Source organism: Garra rufa, chromosome 5, assembly GCF_049309525.1.
Source record: "Garra rufa chromosome 5, GarRuf1.0, whole genome shotgun sequence".
Taxonomy (NCBI): Eukaryota; Metazoa; Chordata; class Actinopteri; order Cypriniformes; family Cyprinidae; genus Garra; species Garra rufa.
This window is the reverse complement of record NC_133365.1, coordinates 24,549,267-24,562,713: the sequence shown is the minus strand read 5'-3', so window position 1 is coordinate 24,562,713 and position 13,447 is coordinate 24,549,267. Positions and strand designations below refer to the sequence as shown.

The window sequence follows — 13,447 nt, the reverse complement described above, 5'->3', positions numbered from 1 at the left end:
TTATATTTAGGTTAAATATAAGATATGACTTGTAGTGCATGTTAGCTTGCAAATTATGCCCCAAGAACATAATTTATTATGCCATATGTCTTACTAACAAGCAACAATGCCTCTAACCACAGGTCAAGTACGAAAAATAATGCCCCGTTTAAGGCATTCCACTCCACTGAAGGTGTGGAGCGGAAAATGAAAATAAATACGGCCTTTTAAAATTTAAATGTTCCAGCGATTTCATTCCGTCAACCCCTTAGAACACACCAAGAGCTAAACTCAGCACTGTAAAAAATATACTGTAGAATTTACAATAATTTACTGGCAAAAAAGTTGCCAATAAAATCCTGTAAAATAGCCGCTAATTGCTGTAAAATGGATTACAGTATAATACTGCTTAGCAATTTACAATAAATTGATGTTTGCAGAATACAGTAATTTTTTGTGTTTTTTACAGGATTATAAAATTAAACTTGTAAAAAGGCATTACAGGTTTTTTTTGTAATTACGGTAAATTACAGTATGTACCTGGCAACAAAAGTTGCCAATAAAATCCTGTGAATTCAGCAAAAGCCAAGATGTAGCTGTAATATTTTTTACAATGAAATTCCTGTAAATAACTATTTTAACTGTGAACTGTACTGTGCTCTTTACCATTATACTGACGTGAATGCATTAAAACAAAGATTAAAAAAAATAATCACTCAAATTCAAAGCTGTTGTAAGAAAATTGTTTATTAAAGCTGACACCTGACAACACTTCAGCACTGTCACTAGTAACAATTTTACTTTTTTAACTACAGAAAAAATTATAAAAAAATCAGCTGTTACAATACAACTACAAACAACTCAAGATTAAAGCATAAAGCAATAGTTAAATAAAAGTTAAAGGGACTGTTTGCCTAAAAATAAAAATGGTCATTATTTACTCTCCCTTAAATTGTTCCAAAACTATTAGTTTCTTTCTTGTGTTGAATACAAAAGATTATATTTTAATGAAGTTTATAACCAGACAAGTAAGCCATTGACTTCCATAATAGGGCAAAATATGACAGTCAATGGCTACTGTTACCAACATTTTAAAATATCTTAAAACAAGAAAGAAACTCAGAATTTTGGAACAACTGAAGGTGAGTAAATGATGGCAATCCCTTTAGGCTCAAAAAACAGAATGGCACTGACTGCTGATTCATTAAACCTAGAATACTCAAACAAACATTTAGCCATTTTTTAAAACATTTTAACATTCTTTAACATTTTTTGTAAGTTGACCAGTTTTTTTTATTTTATTTTTTAGCATGACCAAAGAACAAATCTGAAAGCAATTGTTATTTTATAGATGGCTTCTCCTGTAGTTGTAGTTTTGATACATTTGTAAACTTACATGCTTAACCACTCAAAGTCCATTAGCCTTCTGAGATGAGAACACACATGAGGATTGACTGTGTTGTTCCTCTTCTCGGAGACCTTCCCACCTTTTTTTTGCTCCAACCTTTGATGTGCCCGTCTTGGTGCCGGAGTGTGGGTTGATTCCAACAAAACATCTGCACAAACATCAGACAGACAAACATAAGCATGTGCAGAATTTATTAAAACTTGTTTAATAGTTCAAAAGCATTTGATGAACTATAGTAATGCATTACAGAGGAATAATTCATCCAAAAAAGAAATGATGTCAAGTTTTGTCAAACCTGAATAAATGTATTTCTTCTACTATAATAAAAGAATAGCAAAGAATGAGTAAACCAAACAGCCTTGGTTCTCAATGACTTCCACATTATGGAGGAAAAAATTGAAGCCATAAAGTATTTTGTTTCACTGGATTGGGAACTGGGAATAACTGAATTCAGAATAATTTAATTTGAATTTGAATTGTACAACATTTTAATTAATATGTATTTATAATATATTTTACACCAATTGTTAATATTAAATTAACATTAAGCACAAAGGGGTCAACAGGTTTTTGCATAGTTTAGAGTGACAAATCGTACCAGCATACTTTGAAGTCAAAATGCGTAGCCGCTATGCAAAATGTGTACAGGTTGGCAGGTCTGAATCATTAAACATGCGAATCCAGTGGTTCAACCTTAATTTTATGAAGCAATGAGAATACATTTGTGCACAATAAATAAATAAAATTTACTTTATTCAACAATTTCTTTCAGTCTCTGGAGTGTGTTTTTGGTGCACAAAAGTATTCTTGTCACTTTATTAAATTAAAGGGATACTCGATGCCGAAATGTTGAATAAAGTTGTTGTTTTTGTTTTATTTTCATACAAAAAGTATTCTTATCGCGTCATGATGTTATGATTGAACCACTGATGTATTCACTACCTTTCTGGGAAAAAACATCTTGGATTTCTTTTAAAAAATGATTTGTGTTCCAAAGATGAACAAAGGTCTTATGGCTTTTGAATGACATGAGGGAGAGTGATTAATGACTGAAATTTCATTTTTGGGTGAACAAAACCTTTATATTTAAGTAATATAAATACACATGCATAGTTAAGTATTTTTTTGTTTTTACCTCTGGATAAACTTGTGTTTTGGATGCAGGATGCCTCATGCTGGTACACCAGATTGAAGATGTAGTATGATGCAAACAAAGCAGCAAATCCAGGCACAAAGTTGGGGTGTGGATTCACGACCACTTGGCCCTCAATACTCAGCATCCACTGAGTTGCAGTGAGAATTTCACCTAAATAAATAAATACAGGCAACATGTTATAAGTCTTATGGTCTCTATATAGATGAGACTTGAATGCTGAAAATTTTGTAAAAGCATGGGAACAGTCAGGTAGCCAACTCCACAGGTGAAAGAGCAGTTACTCTGGTATTGCTCTCATATTGACAGAAATTACAGTGATACATTTCTCATTTAGATTTAGGTTCAAGCTTTATGTACAAGTAGGTTATATGACAACTTTTTAGCTTGTTATTTCGACAGATTAATTGCTTATATCGTTTGAAGCAAAACTGTTTAACTTACATTACGTTTGGTTTTGACTCTAAAAATACTGGCATTACACGTTCTCAATAAACCAGCATTTCAGTCTATATTCTGTGTCTATTTATATGCAATAATTTCAAAAATACTCTATCGAGAGTAAGGCAAATAAATCGGTAACAAAAAGCATTCATCAACGTCATGACATTATGTTTTTACCTTTATTATCTCCTTGGTGTTTCGGCTTGCCTGACAAAAATATAAAAAAATAAAGGAAGTTAACGACACATATTACGACGACACATCTCATACTCATCCAACGAGGTTAATATTTACATTTTTCAAAAGCAAAGACAACTGAGCACTTCATGTAACGTTAGTTTAGTCTCGCACTTAAGTTAGATCGATGAAGAAGAATCAGTTACAAAAAGCAGTATTCATTAAGACGGCATGACATTATGTTTTTACCTTTTAGCTCCGGATCGCACGTGAAAAACGTGAAAAAAAGAGAAAGAAAAAAGTTAACAACACATTCCTTTACAAAATAAACTTCACGTTTCAAGAGAACTCTTCCAGCGATGGTAATATTAATGTTTTTCTATCAACAAAGACAAATGCACCTCATATAACGTTAGTTTCGTTTCACACGCACTTCGATAGCAATGCTATGCCTGCCAAACTACATGTTCACTAGAAAGCAAAGGCAAATAAAGCTAACAAACTGCAGTATATATCAACATTAACATGACGATAAAGATTTACCTTAGTTTAGTCTGCTTTCTGAAATGGCGCGCACCGCATTTCTCTTCCTCGCCTGAAGCAACAGATAAATAAAGTTAACTAACGTTACACATCCCTTTACAAAAGCTAAATATAACCTTTAGAGCGATATCTTGATAAAACTTTTAACGTTTAGATAGATAGATAGATAGATAGATAGATAGATAGATAGATAGATAGATAGATAGATAGATAGATAGATAGATAGATAGATAGATATGAATTACTTAACATTAAAATAAATAATTAATACTTATGGAAGTAAATTTAATTAAACTTACCAAAAATCGATTGCCGTTTATCTTCATGTTGTCGTTGTGCTTCAGTCTAACGTCACCAGATTTCAAAACAACATATCCGCCCGCGCAATCCCATAATGCCACAGCACAGTAAATTCTTGTAAAAATATTTAAAATACAGTCAAAGCACCTCCTACATGTAAATAAATTACAGCTAACAGTGAAATATACAGTTAACACTTGTAAAACCCTGTATAACCCATAATGCATTGCAAATTACAGCAATAAATTGTAAATTGGCAAAACAGTAAGTTTCTGTATAAGTTTGCTGTAAAAAATACAGCAATTTGTTACAGTGAGGTGTTTGCAAGTAGTTTTATTTAAAACGGAGAGAGCTGCCTTCAGCCAGTGTTTTCTGTTGTACTGACATGAGAGTCAAGGCTCCGAGCTCTCGGTCTGCGAACTACATCACTAAGCCTCTTTTAAAAGCATTTAAATAAAAACAGTCCAGCGACTGTACACAATGTAAACAGATTATCATTTTAAAGAGCTAAGCGCATATGAGCTGTTTTATGTGGTTTACGGATGAGCTTCGGGGCTGGCGTTTCTTCGTCCGTGTTCACAAAACTACATATTTTAGAGGCATTAAAAAAAAAAAAAAAAAAAAAAAAACACTCCAGCGATTGAACAATAATCGTAGATTAGTGTATTTAAAATGTTAAAATGCTTGCTTATTTGTGCTGCATTTTTGTGGAAACGAATAAGCTAGTAAAGACTGTTTCATATGGTCTCATCGTTTGAACCACGTTAGTTCAACAAAGTACGGCTGTTGTTAAAGACCTCACCAACTAATAACTTATGCTATTTAACTGATTAGGGTTCTCAAAAAATGCAACTGTATTGAACATATAATCACTCATTTAATATTTTTTGTTCCCTGTCATTTCGCTGTATTTTCTGTTTGATTTAGCACAGGTTCCCTCTTACGTCATACTCCGAAAGTTCCCTTAGGCATTTGTGCGCATGCGCACTACTCATAAAGGGTGATTTAATAGAGGACGCACAAAAATACAGATTAAAATCATTTATATTTAGGTTAAATATAAGATATGACTTGTAGTGCATGTTAGCTTGCAAATTATGCCCCAAGAACATAATTTATTATGCCATATGTCTTACTAACAAGCAACAATGCCTCTAACCACAGGTCAAGTACGAAAAATAATGCCCCGTTTAAGGCATTCCACTCCACTGAAGGTGTGGAGCGGAAAATGAAAATAAATACGGCCTTTTAAAATTTAAATGTTCCAGCGATTTCATTCCGTCAACCCCTTAGAACACACCAAGAGCTAAACTCAGGTGTTTGCAAGTAGTTTTATTTAAAACGGAGAGAGCTGCCTTCAGCCAGTGTTTTCTGTTGTACTGACATGAGAGTCAAGGCTCCGAGCTCTCGGTCTGCGAACTACATCACTAAGCCTCTTTTAAAAGCATTTAAATAAAAACAGTCCAGCGACTGTACACAATGTAAACAGATTATCATTTTAAAGAGCTAAGCGCATATGAGCTGTTTTATGTGGTTTACGGATGAGCTTCGGGGCTGGCGTTTCTTCGTCCGTGTTCACAAAACTACATATTTTAAAGGCATTAAAAAAAAAAAAAAACACTCCAGCGATTGAACAATAATAGTAGATTAGTGTATTTAAAACGTTAAAATGCTTGCTTATTTGTACTGCATTTTTGTGGAAACGAATAAGCTAGTAAAGACTGTTTCATATGGTCTCATCGTTTGAACCACGTTAGTTCAACAAAGTACGGCTGTTGTTAAAGACCTCACCAACTAATAATTTATGCTATTTAACTGATTAGAGTTCTCAAAAAAATGCAACTGTATTGAACATATAATCACTCATTTTATATTTTTGTTCCCTGTCATTTCGCTGTATTTTCTGTTTGATTTAGCACAGGTTCCCTCTTACGTCATACTCCGAAAGTTCCCTTAGGCATTTGTGCGCATGCGCACTACTCATAAAGGGTGATTTAATAGAGGACGCACAAAAATACAGATTAAAATCATTTATATTTAGGTTAAATATAAGATATGACTTGTAGTGCATGTTAGCTTGCAAATTATGCCCCAAGAACATAATTTATTATGCCATATGTCTTACTAACAAGCAACAATGCCTCTAACCACAGGTCACGTACGAAAAATAATGCCCCGTTTAAGGCATTCCACTCCACTGAAGGTGTGGAGCGGAAAATGAAAATAAATACGGCCTTTTAAAATTTAAATGTTCCAGCGATTTCATTCCGTCAACCCCTTAGAACACACCAAGAGCTAAACTCAGGTGTTTGCAAGTAGTTTTATTTAAAACGGAGAGAGCTGCCTTCAGCCAGTGTTTTCTGTTGTACTGACATGAGAGTCAAGGCTCCGAGCTCTCGGTCTGCGAACTACATCACTAAGCCTCTTTTAAAAGCATTTAAATAAAAACAGTCCAGCGACTGTACACAATGTAAACAGATTATCATTTTAAAGAGCTAAGCGCATATGAGCTGTTTTATGTGGTTTACGGATGAGCTTCGGGGCTGGCGTTTCTTCGTCCGTGTTCACAAAACTACATATTTTAAAGGCATTAAAAAAAAAAAAAAAAAAAAAAACACTCCAGCGATTGAACAATAATCGTAGATTAGTGTATTTAAAATGTTAAAATGCTTGCTTATTTGTGCTGCATTTTTGTGGAAACGAATAAGCTAGTAAAGACTGTTTCATATGGTCTCATCGTTTGAACCACGTTAGTTCAACAAAGTACGGCTGTTGTTAAAGACCTCACCAACTAATAACTTATGCTATTTAACTGATTAGAGTTCTCAAAAAATGCAACTGTATTGAACATATAATCACTCATTTAATATTTTTTGTTCCCTGTCATTTCGCTGTATTTTCTGTTTGATTTAGCACATGTTCCCTCTTACGTCATACTCCGAAAGTTCCCTTAGGCATTTGTGCGCATGCGCACTACTCATAAAGGGTGATTTAATAGAGGACGCACAAAAATACAGATTAAAATCATTTATATTTAGGTTAAATATAAGATATGACTTGTAGTGCATGTTAGCTTGCAAATTATGCCCAAGAACATAATTTATTATGCCATATGTCTTACTAACAAGCAACAATGCCTCTAACCACAGGTCACGTACGAAAAATAATGCCCCGTTTAAGGCATTCCACTCCACTGAAGGTGTGGATCGGAAAATGAAAATAAATACGGCCTTTTAAAATTTAAATGTTCCAGCGATTTCATTCCGTCAACCCCTTAGAACACACCAAGAGCTAAACTCAGGTGTTTGCAAGTAGTTTTATTTAAAACGGAGAGAGCTGCCTTCAGCCAGTGTTTTCTGTTGTACTGACATGAGAGTCAAGGCTCCGAGCTCTCGGTCTGCGAACTACATCACTAAGCCTCTTTTAAAAGCATTTAAATAAAAACAGTCCAGCGACTGTACACAATGTAAACAGATTATCATTTTAAAGAGCTAAGCGCATATGAGCTGTTTTATGTGGTTTACGGATGAGCTTCGGGGCTGGCGTTTCTTCGTCCGTGTTCACAAAACTACATATTTTAAAGGCATTAAAAAAAAAAAAAAAACACTCCAGCGATTGAACAATAATAGTAGATTAGTGTATTTAAAACGTTAAAATGCTTGCTTATTTGTGCTGCATTTTTGTGGAAACGAATAAGCTAGTAAAGACTGTTTCATATGGTCTCATCGTTTGAACCACGTTAGTTCAACAAAGTACGGCTGTTGTTAAAGACCTCACCAACTAATAACTTATGCTATTTAACTGATTAGGGTTCTCAAAAAATGCAACTGTATTGAACATATAATCACTCATTTAATATTTTTTGTTCCCTGTCATTTCGCTGTATTTTCTGTTTGATTTAGCACAGGTTCCCTCTTACGTCATACTCCGAAAGTTCCCTTAGGCATTTGTGCGCATGCGCACTACTCATAAAGGGTGATTTAATAGAGGACGCACAAAAATACAGATTAAAATCATTTATATTTAGGTTAAATATAAGATATGACTTGTAGTGCATGTTAGCTTGCAAATTATGCCCCAAGAACATAATTTATTATGCCATATGTCTTACTAACAAGCAACAATGGTGTACGAAAAATAATGCCCCGTTTAAGGCATTCCACTCCACTGAAGGTGTGGAGCGGAAAATGAAAATAAATACGGCCTTTTAAAATTTAAATGTTCCAGCGATTTCATTCCGTCAACCCCTTAGAACACACCAAGAGCTAAACTCAGGTGTTTGCAAGTAGTTTTATTTAAAACGGAGAGAGCTGCCTTCAGCCAGTGTTTTCTGTTGTACTGACATGAGAGTCAAGGCTCCGAGCTCTCGGTCTGCGAACTACATCACTAAGCCTCTTTTAAAAGCATTTAAATAAAAACAGTCCAGCGACTGTACACAATGTAAACAGATTATCATTTTAAAGAGCTAAGCGCATATGAGCTGTTTTATGTGGTTTACGGATGAGCTTCGGGGCTGGCGTTTCTTCGTCCGTGTTCACAAAACTACATATTTTAAAGGCATTAAAAAAAAAAAAAAAAAAAAAACACTCCAGCGATTGAACAATAATAGTAGATTAGTGTATTTAAAATGTTAAAATGCTTGCTTATTTGTGCTGCATTTTTGTGGAAACGAATAAGCTAGTAAAGACTGTTTCATATGGTCTCATCGTTTGAACCACGTTAGTTCAACAAAGTACGGCTGTTGTTAAAGACCTCACCAACTAATAACTTATGCTATTTAACTGATTAGGGTTCTCAAAAAATGCAACTGTATTGAACATATAATCACTCATTTAATATTTTTTGTTCCCTGTCATTTCGCTGTATTTTCTGTTTGATTTAGCACAGGTTCCCTCTTACGTCATACTCCGAAAGTTATTCGTCACTACTCATAAAGGGTGATTTAATAGAGGACGCACAAAAATACAGATTAAAATCATTTATATTTAGGTTAAATATAAGATATGACTTGTAGTGCATGTTAGCTTGCAAATTATGCCCCAAGAACATAATTTATTATGCCATATGTCTTACTAACAAGCAACAATGCCTCTAACCACAGGTCAAGTACGAAAAATAATGCCCCGTTTAAGGCATTCCACTCCACTGAAGGTGTGGAGCGGAAAATGAAAATAAATACGGCCTTTTAAAATTTAAATGTTCCAGCGATTTCATTCCGTCAACCCCTTAGAACACACCAAGAGCTAAACTCAGCACTGTAAAAAATATACTGTAGAATTTACAATAATTTACTGGCAAAAAAGTTGCCAATAAAATCCTGTAAAATAGCCGCTAATTGCTGTAAAATGGATTACAGTATAATACTGCTTAGCAATTTACAATAAATTGATGTTTGCAGAATACAGTAATTTTTTGTGTTTTTTACAGGATTATAAAATTAAACTTGTAAAAAGGCATTACAGGTTTTTTTGTAATTACGGTAAATTACAGTATGTACCTGGCAACAAAAGTTGCCAATAAAATCCTGTGAATTCAGCAAAAGCCAAGATGTAGCTGTAATATTTTTTACAATGAAATTCCTGTAAATAACTATTTTAACTGTGAACTGTACTGTGCTCTTTACCATTATACTGACGTGAATGCATTAAAACAAAGATTAAAAAAAATAATCACTCAAATTCAAAGCTGTTGTAAGAAAATTGTTTATTAAAGCTGACACCTGACAACACTTCAGCACTGTCACTAGTAACAATTTTACTTTTTTAACTACAGAAAAAATTATAAAAAAATCAGCTGTTACAATACAACTACAAACAACTCAAGATTAAAGCATAAAGCAATAGTTAAATAAAAGTTAAAGGGACTGTTTGCCTAAAAATAAAAATGGTCATTATTTACTCTCCCTTAAATTGTTCCAAAACTATTAGTTTCTTTCTTGTGTTGAATACAAAAGATTATATTTTAATGAAGTTTATAACCAGACAAGTAAGCCATTGACTTCCATAATAGGGCAAAATATGACAGTCAATGGCTACTGTTACCAACATTTTAAAATATCTTAAAACAAGAAAGAAACTCAGAATTTTGGAACAACTGAAGGTGAGTAAATGATGGCAATCCCTTTAGGCTCAAAAAACAGAATGGCACTGACTGCTGATTCATTAAACCTAGAATACTCAAACAAACATTTAGCCATTTTTTAAAACATTTTAACATTCTTTAACATTTTTTGTAAGTTGACCAGTTTTTTTTATTTTATTTTTTAGCATGACCAAAGAACAAATCTGAAAGCAATTGTTATTTTATAGATGGCTTCTCCTGTAGTTGTAGTTTTGATACATTTGTAAACTTACATGCTTAACCACTCAAAGTCCATTAGCCTTCTGAGATGAGAACACACATGAGGATTGACTGTGTTGTTCCTCTTCTCGGAGACCTTCCCACCTTTTTTTTGCTCCAACCTTTGATGTGCCCGTCTTGGTGCCGGAGTGTGGGTTGATTCCAACAAAACATCTGCACAAACATCAGACAGACAAACATAAGCATGTGCAGAATTTATTAAAACTTGTTTAATAGTTCAAAAGCATTTGATGAACTATAGTAATGCATTACAGAGGAATAATTCATCCAAAAAAGAAATGATGTCAAGTTTTGTCAAACCTGAATAAATGTATTTCTTCTACTATAATAAAAGAATAGCAAAGAATGAGTAAACCAAACAGCCTTGGTTCTCAATGACTTCCACATTATGGAGGAAAAAATTGAAGCCATAAAGTATTTTGTTTCACTGGATTGGGAACTGGGAATAACTGAATTCAGAATAATTTAATTTGAATTTGAATTGTACAACATTTTAATTAATATGTATTTATAATATATTTTACACCAATTGTTAATATTAAATTAACATTAAGCACAAAGGGGTCAACAGGTTTTTGCATAGTTTAGAGTGACAAATCGTACCAGCATACTTTGAAGTCAAAATGCGTAGCCGCTATGCAAAATGTGTACAGGTTGGCAGGTCTGAATCATTAAACATGCGAATCCAGTGGTTCAACCTTAATTTTATGAAGCAATGAGAATACATTTGTGCACAATAAATAAATAAAATTTACTTTATTCAACAATTTCTTTCAGTCTCTGGAGTGTGTTTTTGGTGCACAAAAGTATTCTTGTCACTTTATTAAATTAAAGGGATACTCGATGCCGAAATGTTGAATAAAGTTGTTGTTTTTGTTTTATTTTCATACAAAAAGTATTCTTATCGCGTCATGATGTTATGATTGAACCACTGATGTATTCACTACCTTTCTGGGAAAAAACATCTTGGATTTCTTTTAAAAAATGATTTGTGTTCCAAAGATGAACAAAGGTCTTATGGCTTTTGAATGACATGAGGGAGAGTGATTAATGACTGAAATTTCATTTTTGGGTGAACAAAACCTTTATATTTAAGTAATATAAATACACATGCATAGTTAAGTATTTTTTTGTTTTTACCTCTGGATAAACTTGTGTTTTGGATGCAGGATGCCTCATGCTGGTACACCAGATTGAAGATGTAGTATGATGCAAACAAAGCAGCAAATCCAGGCACAAAGTTGGGGTGTGGATTCACGACCACTTGGCCCTCAATACTCAGCATCCACTGAGTTGCAGTGAGAATTTCACCTAAATAAATAAATACAGGCAACATGTTATAAGTCTTATGGTCTCTATATAGATGAGACTTGAATGCTGAAAATTTTGTAAAAGCATGGGAACAGTCAGGTAGCCAACTCCACAGGTGAAAGAGCAGTTACTCTGGTATTGCTCTCATATTGACAGAAATTACAGTGATACATTTCTCATTTAGATTTAGGTTCAAGCTTTATGTACAAGTAGGTTATATGACAACTTTTTAGCTTGTTATTTCGACAGATTAATTGCTTATATCGTTTGAAGCAAAACTGTTTAACTTACATTACGTTTGGTTTTGACTCTAAAAATACTGGCATTACACGTTCTCAATAAACCAGCATTTCAGTCTATATTCTGTGTCTATTTATATGCAATAATTTCAAAAATACTCTATCGAGAGTAAGGCAAATAAATCGGTAACAAAAAGCATTCATCAACGTCATGACATTATGTTTTTACCTTTATTATCTCCTTGGTGTTTCGGCTTGCCTGACAAAAATATAAAAAAATAAAGGAAGTTAACGACACATATTACGACGACACATCTCATACTCATCCAACGAGGTTAATATTTACATTTTTCAAAAGCAAAGACAACTGAGCACTTCATGTAACGTTAGTTTAGTCTCGCACTTAAGTTAGATCGATGAAGAAGAATCAGTTACAAAAAGCAGTATTCATTAAGACGGCATGACATTATGTTTTTACCTTTTAGCTCCGGATCGCACGTGAAAAACGTGAAAAAAAGAGAAAGAAAAAAGTTAACAACACATTCCTTTACAAAATAAACTTCACGTTTCAAGAGAACTCTTCCAGCGATGGTAATATTAATGTTTTTCTATCAACAAAGACAAATGCACCTCATATAACGTTAGTTTCGTTTCACACGCACTTCGATAGCAATGCTATGCCTGCCAAACTACATGTTCACTAGAAAGCAAAGGCAAATAAAGCTAACAAACTGCAGTATATATCAACATTAACATGACGATAAAGATTTACCTTAGTTTAGTCTGCTTTCTGAAATGGCGCGCACCGCATTTCTCTTCCTCGCCTGAAGCAACAGATAAATAAAGTTAACTAACGTTACACATCCCTTTACAAAAGCTAAATATAACCTTTAGAGCGATATCTTGATAAAACTTTTAACGTTTAGATAGATAGATAGATAGATAGATAGATAGATAGATAGATAGATAGATAGATAGATAGATAGATAGATAGATAGATAGATAGATAGATAGATAGATAGATAGATAGATAGATAGATAGATAGATAGATAGATAGATATGAATTACTTAACATTAAAATAAATAATTAATACTTATGGAAGTAAATTTAATTAAACTTACCAAAAATCGATTGCCGTTTATCTTCATGTTGTCGTTGTGCTTCAGTCTAACGTCACCAGATTTCAAAACAACATATCCGCCCGCGCAATCCCATAATGCCACAGCACAGTAAATTCTTGTAAAAATATTTAAAATACAGTCAAAGCACCTCCTACATGTAAATAAATTACAGCTAACAGTGAAATATACAGTTAACACTTGTAAAACCCTGTATAACCCATAATGCATTGCAAATTACAGCAATAAATTGTAAATTGGCAAAACAGTAAGTTTCTGTATAATTTTGCTGTAAAAAATACAGCAATTTGTTACAGTGAGGTGTTTGCAAGTAGTTTTATTTAAAACGGAGAGAGCTGCCTTCAGCCAGTGTTTTCTGTTGTACTGACATGAGAGTCAAGGCTCCGAGCTCT

General features: G+C 33.6%; 2 long non-coding RNA genes across 4 annotated transcripts; both read right to left on the bottom strand.

The window, feature by feature from the left end:
- Positions 1-708: 708 nt before the first annotated feature.
- On the bottom strand, positions 709-4,090 carry LOC141334425 (uncharacterized). 2 transcript variants are annotated; one of them, XR_012355559.1, is made up of 6 exons: positions 4,004-4,090; positions 3,411-3,756; positions 3,162-3,191; positions 2,523-2,693; positions 834-1,535; positions 709-788 (listed from the first exon to the last, which is right to left on the bottom strand). It is a non-coding gene; the product is annotated as an uncharacterized lncRNA (long non-coding RNA). The 2 variants fall into 2 exon arrangements; XR_012355558.1 differs by having other exon boundaries at positions 709-1,535.
- A 5,600-nt stretch (positions 4,091-9,690) lies between these two features.
- Positions 9,691-13,124, bottom strand: LOC141334424 (uncharacterized). Of its 2 annotated transcripts, XR_012355557.1 has the most exons (6): positions 13,038-13,124; positions 12,393-12,738; positions 12,144-12,173; positions 11,505-11,675; positions 9,816-10,517; positions 9,691-9,770 (listed from the first exon to the last, which is right to left on the bottom strand). It is a non-coding gene; the product is annotated as an uncharacterized lncRNA (long non-coding RNA). The 2 variants fall into 2 exon arrangements; XR_012355556.1 differs by having other exon boundaries at positions 9,691-10,517.
- Between the last annotated feature and the right edge of the window lie 323 nt (positions 13,125-13,447).